The sequence below is a fragment of the Terrapene carolina genome, unplaced genomic scaffold (genome assembly GCF_002925995.2).
Source record: "Terrapene carolina triunguis isolate 2854851 unplaced genomic scaffold, T_m_triunguis-2.0 Scaffold236, whole genome shotgun sequence".
Lineage (NCBI taxonomy): Eukaryota > Metazoa > Chordata > Testudines > Emydidae > Terrapene > Terrapene triunguis.
In genome coordinates, this window is record NW_020664587.1 from 9,909,094 (window position 1) to 9,917,918 (window position 8,825).

Here is an 8,825-nt window from a genome sequence, read left to right on the forward strand (position 1 = left end):
TATGGGCTCTGGGCTGGAGCTGAGGGGTTCAGGAGGGGGCTTCCGGCTGGGGTAGGGGGCTGGGGGGGGCAACGGGACTCCGGCTGGGGGTGAGGGCTCGTGGGGGCTCTGGCTGTGGACTCTGGGGTAGGGCCAGGGATGAGGGGTTTGGGGTGCAAGAGGGGGGGTGGGTGCCAGCAGCGCTTACCGCGTCTCCAAGGAAGCAGCCCCCATGTTCCTGTGGCCTCCAGGCAACTCTGTGCAGTGCGTCCTGCCTTGGTACCTGCTGGCACCGCCCCCCGCCATTCCCATTGGTCACGGTTCCTGGCCAATAGGAGCTGCGGAGCCAGTACTCGGGGCAGAGGCAGCGCGCGGAGCCTTCCAGTCCCTGGCTACCCCAGTGCCTAGGGGCCACAGGGATCTGGCGGCTGCATCCAGGAGCAGCGCAGAGCCAGGGCAGGTAGGGAGCCTGCCTAAGCCCCGGGCCCCTGCTGCGCCGCCAACCGGACTTTGAATGGCCCAGTTGGCAGTGCCAACCAGAGCCACCAGGGTCCCTTTTCAACTGGGTGTTCCGGTTGAAAACTGGATGCCTGCCAACCCTACCCCAGGAAGCCCCCTTCACCCTATGCAGGGGTGCAGAGACACAGGAGGAAGCTTCAGGAACCCCCATCATCCTGTAGGGAGGCAGAGACATGGGGCCAGCCCTAGGAATCCCTCTTGTGGAGCTGGTCAAAAAAAAAAAAAAAAAAATCTGAATTTCTTGTCCCCTTGGCAATTCCCCAAAAAGTTTTCAGTCAGTTTTGGAACAAAACGAGGCAGTTCCAAAGAAATCAAACCGTTTCTGTTCAACTTTCCCCAAAACAAATGGAGCAGCCACGCGCACCCAGTTCCTGGGAGGAGTGGGCTGGAGTCTGGGGACTCATGGAGCCAGCCCCACTGAGAGCTGGAGTTCTCAGGCTAATGGGCTGCCCCAGTCACAGACTCTAGAAACCCAGGGTTCCCAGCAGCCCATCCAGAACCCAGACAGGTTTCAATCAGAACATGTCTGTAATTCCAAGTGATGTTTCCAGAAAACATTTGTGGTTTAATGAATTGACCTTTTCCAGCTAAACTCTTTCTTTCATGGGACAATTCCTAACCAGCTCTACCTCCCTCTGATCCCCTTCAGGTTTAGTGCCCCGACCCCAGCACACTGCTCTTGTCCTTGCTCCTTCCCTTCTACCCAGGGCTTTGGTAGAAGCCTACATGCAGGGACAGGTTGGGGTGAGGAACGACCATAGGGGACACACTGAAGGAACAACCAAATCAGGATGCATAATGGTTTGACAGGAGCATTGTCAAAGCTCCCCTTCCCTGCCCCCCAACACACAGATACCTACATCCCTGTGGTAGGATACATTCTTCGCCCAGGGCTGGTTGGTGCTCCCATAGGTAAGGTGCACAACTCAGCGATGCAAAATGTATCCCTCCTCTCCACCCCATACAGAGATCGATTTCTCCGTGCTGGAGGTTACCTAGTCTCTCAACTGTACCAGAGCTCTCAAATACCATTGCCACACCAATTCCTACTGCCCGAACAATTTTTAATCAAAGACCAGAAGGCCAAGGTATATATGTAGTAGCAATTTAGTAGCATTATTCACTTTGCAAGGGGCCTTCTCACAGCTGATTGGAATGATTTAGCTTATGGACACAAAGGAGAGTGATTTTGGATTGTTAGGTGGTACTCAGCAGTGAGGGGTTTGATCTCCACTCAACATAGCATTTCAGAATGTCCTTCACCCCCACTACACCACTACTGTAACCCTTCAGGCCAGAGCTCTCCAAGAGGAGCCAGGCACATTCAGTTTGCGACAGGGAATTTACCTTGCCTGACTCACTTTCTTCCTGCTTTTACAGTGGAGCTTTGGACATTGGCCAGTTGCTAAAGAAGAGATTAGAGCCATTGGCAGAAAAGTGACACAAACATGCTAGTTGGCCCATGAAGAAGGGTCCAGGAGTCAGCGCATCTCAACTCCAATCCCATCTTTATGGCAACATAGCCTATTTTGGCCTTACCCAGCCAAACTTTAAATACCTTGGCATTTGAGTCTATCCATCTCCAGGCGAGTCAGTTGCCTCAGAAAAATGGGCTTTGTTCTAGGATTCCTTTGTCAGTTCCAGAACTTTCATCATCTGTTCCTTCTAATATTCTTGGTGACCTTCAGAGTTGACAGCAATATTCCAGTGTAGGTGTCGCACTGCCGAACTTCTAGCAGCAGCAAAGGGAGTTTTGCCTGGGAAGAATGAGAGCGCATGGATCTGAGGCTCTGCAGTATGCAGAGAGGGGTGACCTTTGTATTGGCTCTGGCTCAAAACATTGGCCTTGAGAAGTCCTCTCCCTCAGGGCCGACTTTAGGTCGATTCCCCGGAATCGGGCCCCGCTCCGAGGGTCTTCGGCAGCATTTCGGCAGCGGGGGTCCGCTCTGGGGGTCTTCAGCGGCATTTCGGCGGTGGGGGGTCCTTCGGTGCCGTGGAAGACCCGGAGCAGACCCCCCCGCCGCCAAAGCCGCAGACCGCCACTGGGTATTCAAATCGGGCCCCGCCGGTCATAAATCCGGCCCTGCTCTCCCTCACACTATACCTCCTACCTTTCAGTATGTGCCCAGCCATTTCAACCCTGCTAATCCTTTCACACGTTGTTGTCAGATGCTACCGGTGTGGTGCTTCTGCTTTCTCCTGTTGATATCACTCGGCTGCGTGCGTATGTTCCCTCTGTGTGCTGCCCCAGCTCTGCGCAGATAGCTGACACAGCAAACCCGACAAGAACCCCCAATAACCACAGAGTCTAGTAAGATGCAAAGTCACTTCGACTAGGTTTATTGCGATCTCGGACACAATGGCAGTTCCCCGTAGATTACTTAGTCTACCGGGCATACTACGAGAAAGTGCCTCTTGGCAAGGACCCGGCTCAGTGGCGGGACTTTCCACTGCCCCCGTGGCCGGACAAAGACACCACCCCAGGGATACATTCTTATACACGGGTACAAACAAGTTACACATCACTCCTGACGTATTGAGGTGCAACCCCTTCACGTAGCAAGGTACAACCTCCCTACATACTAAGGTGCCGCCTCTCACCTTGTACATGTTGGTTCGATCAAAACAACTCTATCCATCATTTTACCCTTTTGCCCCTGTCATTGGGATGGGTCAGCCTGTTCCATGTTATCTGTGGAATGTTCCAGTATAGGAGTGTTCTAATATCTAGTGTTCAGTACTTTTTAGGTATGTATCTTTTTGCAGCATCAGCCCTTTCCTTGCCAGCTTCTGTGAGCAGGGCCTGCCTCTGGCTCACAGCTTAACTTTGCTTTATGTTAGCAAAGTCTTGACCATTACTTTAGTTCAGGCCTTAGGCCTCATACCAGGCCTCTGATACCAAGGTTTATCTCTCAGGGCCTCCTCTTACTACACACATTACTCGTTCGGAAACAAGTCTTGATTTAGTCCAATTGCCAACATATCAAAATGACAAGCAAAACAAGCATTTATTTTTCAGATTTTTTTGTTATTATTACACAAAAATGAGTGAACTAAGCTGGTACAGATGGTAAAATTGAGAACATTTCTCACAAGAATTACCTGTAAAGCTCAATCAGAACACTGAGCTAATGCTTAATGTAATGGTTTTTCTGTAGGCGTAGTTATAAACAAACCTATAATCAGGTATTTAAATATGTAAAACCATTTTAGAAAGAATGAGGTATGCACAAAACACAAAAATCATCATTCCATATTGACCTCGGTGTGTATTAGCTTATTACCACACCGCTGTTTAATTCCAAGATCACTAGGGAACACAAATGGAGAAGAGCATCAATGGTTGATACACAGTATATATCTGAGTTATAGGCTGGCTGGTTTATGTTGGGTATTTCTTCCCTCCACTACACTAAGTAATCCTTGAGAGCTCTCCAATACTGCTATAGAAACTGTCCAGCATAGCCTGACTACAATGTATTAAAATTAGTCACACACACATTAGAATGGGAACATTTACTTTTGTAAAAAATACATGATTTGAGAATGTTCACCTCTAAACGTGAATTGTCTCTGGGCAAGAACATTAGATGAAAATATATTTTACATACACTGATTAAAAAACTTGCAGAGGAGGAGGAAATGAAATAAATTTTTCCCTGAATTACAGCTGTCAGAAATCAGCCCTGACCCATTCATGATTTAAGATCAGACCGTCACAAAGCACAGATGATCAGGGAATAAAGAAAGCTTCTACTTCATCCTCTTCAGAGATATCAAAACCACCTACAAAAGCCTATGAAGTATATAGTAAAAATATGAAAAGTTTGGCACATATTAAAAAAGTTTAAGACACCGCTTTTGTTCAGAGTCCACCTCTCAAAACTCGATCAAAGATTAAACAATAGTAAAAGCAGCAATTAGTTCTTTTAGGCAGCTTTATGATTGCAAGATTAATACTGGAATCAAACTCCTTATGAGAGCCATACAACAGCTTCTGAGCCCCTGGAGTATATTGATTATTCTTGAAACAGAAGAATTCTTCCCACCATGCTTAATTTCTAATGAGTTGATTCTAATTATGGTGGGGAAAAGGCCCATTTCAGGGACTCAAGAGGGAGATGTAGTCATTTTGGACAATGTTAAGGATACCATAGATCTAGGTTTTGGTTCTAATTTGGTTGGGAATGTCGTAGGCACTGTCTGCCTTAGAGATTCATTGGTACCATATCAATCAACGTCAACCCAACTGTTCTAATGTCCACTACCTGTGGACACATTCAGTGCTGTAGTAGTGGAAGGTTTTACCCTGCGTCCACATTGATGCTGTGCTAACTGTGACACTTTGTCATCTGTGAATGTATCCCAGAGTTCACAGCACTGCTTCCTGGTGAATTCTGGTTATGCTTCTGTGGTGACTGATGCACCTTAGCACAAGAGTGAGAGAAATACTTGCACAATTGTCTTACCGTAGTAGTATGATGCAATCAGATTGTCACTATCTTTAGCACCAGTTGATGCTTTTCTTGCCTCCAACTGGGGTCATTTGCACTAATCGCACAGCCAGCAAAATATAAATGGAAGTGATTCCGAGTACAGGTACAAAGCACTTCCCACTGATGGAAGGTCAGAGCCATTGATGACTCTCTGACGTAGACAGAGGGGCCCTGGAGATTTTATATTTTAATCCCACTTTTTTCATGCCATGAGAAATTGAAAACAATCTCTAGCTGTTCACGTGGGGCCCTGCATTTTTGGTTCTGCTACTGCAAAGCTAGACAGAGGGCAGACCATTTGATCTCCTTCCCCAAGCTAAGGATATTTATACAAGGGGTGGTTGAAAGGTTAAAATCCCCTGAGACTTTTTTTTAAAGCAATGAAAGTGCTTCTAATTATATTAGGTTTTATAAAAACCTAAAGGTTGGGTCAAAGCCAGGGGTGGGCAAACTACAGCCCGTGGGACACATCTGGCCCACCAGCCGTTTTAATTTGGTCCTTAGACTCCCGCTAGGGAGTGGGGTCTGGGGCTTGCCCCGCTCCGGTGCTCCAGCTGGGGAGCAGGGTTGGGGGCTGCTCCATGCGGCTCCTGGAAGCAGCGGCATGTCCTGCCTCCTACATGTAGGGGCAGCCAGGGGGCTCCACTCTGCATGCTGCCCCCACCCCAAGTGCCGCCCCCACAGCCAATGGGAGCTGCAGGGGTGGCACCTGCAGACGGGGCAGCGTGCAGAGCCACTTGGCCGCAGGAGCCGGAGAAGGGACGTGCCGCTGCTTTCGGGAGTCGCTTGAGGTAAGCAGCGCCCAAAGCCTGCACCCCTGAGCCTCCCCGTGCGCCCCAACCCCCTGCCCCATCCCTGATCCCTCTCCCACCCTCCGAACCCCTCAATCCCAGCCCGGAGCACCCTCCTGCACCCCAAGCCCCTCATCCCCAGTCCCACCCCAGAGCCCGCACCCTTTCCCCCTGCCCCAGCCCTGATTCCCCATCTGCCCTCCGAACCCCTTGGTCTCAGCCCGGAGCACCCTCCTATACCCCAAACTCCTCATCCCCGGCCCCACCCCAGAGCCCTCCCCCCCCCACCCCAATTTTGGGAGCATTCATGGCCCCCCATACAATTTCTATTCCCAGATGTGGCCCCCGGGCCAAAACGTTTGCTCACCCCTGGCCAGGATTTTCCCCCACCAAAATCACAGCCTGATCCAAGAGAGTCCCTTTAACCTAGGGGATACTGCATGTTTGCTGTGGGGCTCAGGCTACTTCCATGAGCGAGCCAGGTGCTTTTTGTTCAGACAACACCGTTTACAGACATTGAATTATCACAATCACCATAAAAAATGCTGCCAAACCTGAGTCCGTAATGTATTTCTAGTGGTTCAGAGATGCCAGCAGGAGCCAAAACACACAGTTCTAAAGCGAATACTGGGAAACATCCCAAGGGTGAACGTCACTACAACAAGTGGGTCGAGGTGAGCTTTTTGTCACAGGTTACACACCCCACCAAGGAAGAAAAACAAGATACCCAAACAGTACAGAGCGTTGTGCTTCAGAGAGCAGAAAAGGTGACAACAGCTCTGCTATTTGTCTGTAGCAATTGGCTGCTTTTGATTGTCTACCACGGATGCTGTCTGACCTCCCAATAGGAATGTACATTAAAAGGTGCTGCCACAAAAGTAACTGTTGATGGCTACTATAAAGCAACAATCATTTTTAAAAATTATCAGACACATGGATTAATACAATTTGTTGGGGAAGTATCAACGCGGCTTTTGTAAAGGAAAATCTTGCCTCACTAATCTATTAGAATTCTTTGAGGGGGTCAACAAACACGTGGACAAGGGTGATCCAGTGGATACAGTGTACTTGGGCTTTCAGAAAGCCTTTGAGAAGGTCCCTCACCAAAGGCTCTTAACCCATGACCACTTAATTTCCTTAAGAGTGAAGGTCCTCTCATGGATGAGTAACTGGATAAAAGACAGGAAACAAAGGATAGGAATAAAAGGTCAGTTTTCAGCATGGACAGAGGTAAATAGTGGAGTCACCCAGGAACCTGTGCTGTTCAACATATTCATAAATGATCTGGAAAAAGGGGTAAACAGTGAGCTGGCAATGTTTGCAGATGATAGAAAATTACTCAAGATAGTTAAGTCCAAAGCAGACTGTGAAGAATTACAAAAGGATCTCACAGAACTGTGTGACTGGGCAATAAAATGGCAGGTGAAATTCAATGTTGATAAATGCATATTGGAAAACATAATCCTAACTATGCATACAAAATGATGGGGGTCTAAATTAGCTGTTACCACTCAAGAAAGAGATCTTAGAGTCATCAAGGCTAGTTCTCTGAAACCATTTGCTTAATGTGAAGCGGCAGTCAAAAAAGCTAACAGAATGTTAGGAACCATGAGGAAAGGAATAGATAAGAGGACAATAAATATCATAATGCCACTATATAAATCCATGGAAAGCCCACACCTTGAATGCTGCCTGCAGTTCTAGTCGCTCCATCTCAAAACATATATTAGAAATGGAAAAAGAAACAGAGAAGGGCAACAAACATGATTAAGGGTATGGAACAGCTTTCATATGAGGAGAGATTAAAAAGACTGGGACTGTTCAACTTGGAAAAGACACAACTAAGAGGGATATCACAGAGGTCTATAAGATTATGAATAGTGTGGAGAATGTGAATAAGGAAGTGTTATTTACCCCTTTACATAAGAACTAGGGGTCACCCAATGAAATGAATAGGCAGCAGGTTTAAATCAAACAAAAAGAAGTACTTTTTCACACAACACACAGTCAGCCTGTGGAACTTGTTGCCAGGGGATGTTGTGAAGGCCAATACTATAACAGTGTTCAAAAAAGAATTAGAGAAGTTCATGGAGGACAGGTCCATCAATGGCTCTTAGCCAAGATGGTCAAGGATGCAACCCCATGCTTTGGGTGTCCCTAAGCCTCTGACTACCAGATGCCGGATTGGACAACAGGGGATGGATCACTTGATAATTGCCATGTTTTTTCATTCCCTTTGAAGCATCTGGCATTGGCCATTGTTGGAAGACAAGATAGTGGGCTAGATGGACCATTGATCTGACCTAGTATACCCACTCTTATGTAAAATCCAATAGTTATTGTATCATTGATAACAGAAGCGTTTTGTGATCTAAAATTTCGTCTCTCTGATCTTAACTAAATTTAATCCCCACTCTCAAACCATGTTTGTCTTGTGGCCAAGTACTTGCATAAAGTAAATGCGGATGCTCAGGATGGTTAGAGATGAAGGATCAAAAGCATTTTGTCTGGGCAAGTTCTCCTTCATTCTTTGCACTTGGAAAATTCTCAGGTGCAGTTTTCAAAGCAGCTAGTTAAAAAAAACAAACTTAAATTTTATAGGAAGTAACATGCAAGAAACAATATGAACCTTCCATTTAAAAAAAAAAAACTGTTACATTTTGCTTCTGAAGAAGGACTTTATATAATTCAAATTGGAAACATGAAACGTGCAAAAAAATAAATATGGACAGTAGCATGTTGCAACCATACAGGAAATGGGAGAACTTCTGGATGACCCTGGCACTTTGGAGTCACGTCCAGGACATCTCGTAGAATAAGAACTCTCAAGACACTGAAGACATTTGTTGACCAATTCCCCACTGCCACTTGCATCATATAAATTTCATAATCTCCCTTCGAAGGCAAAAGCTTGAATAAATAAAATGGGTCTTACACCATGTCATGAAGCATCTGGGAGTGGATTATTTCCAGAGCTGAAGGCTCTCCAATAGGACATCCTACCTTCAGATCTAGACATTGTCAGCAAAGGTGTCCTAGG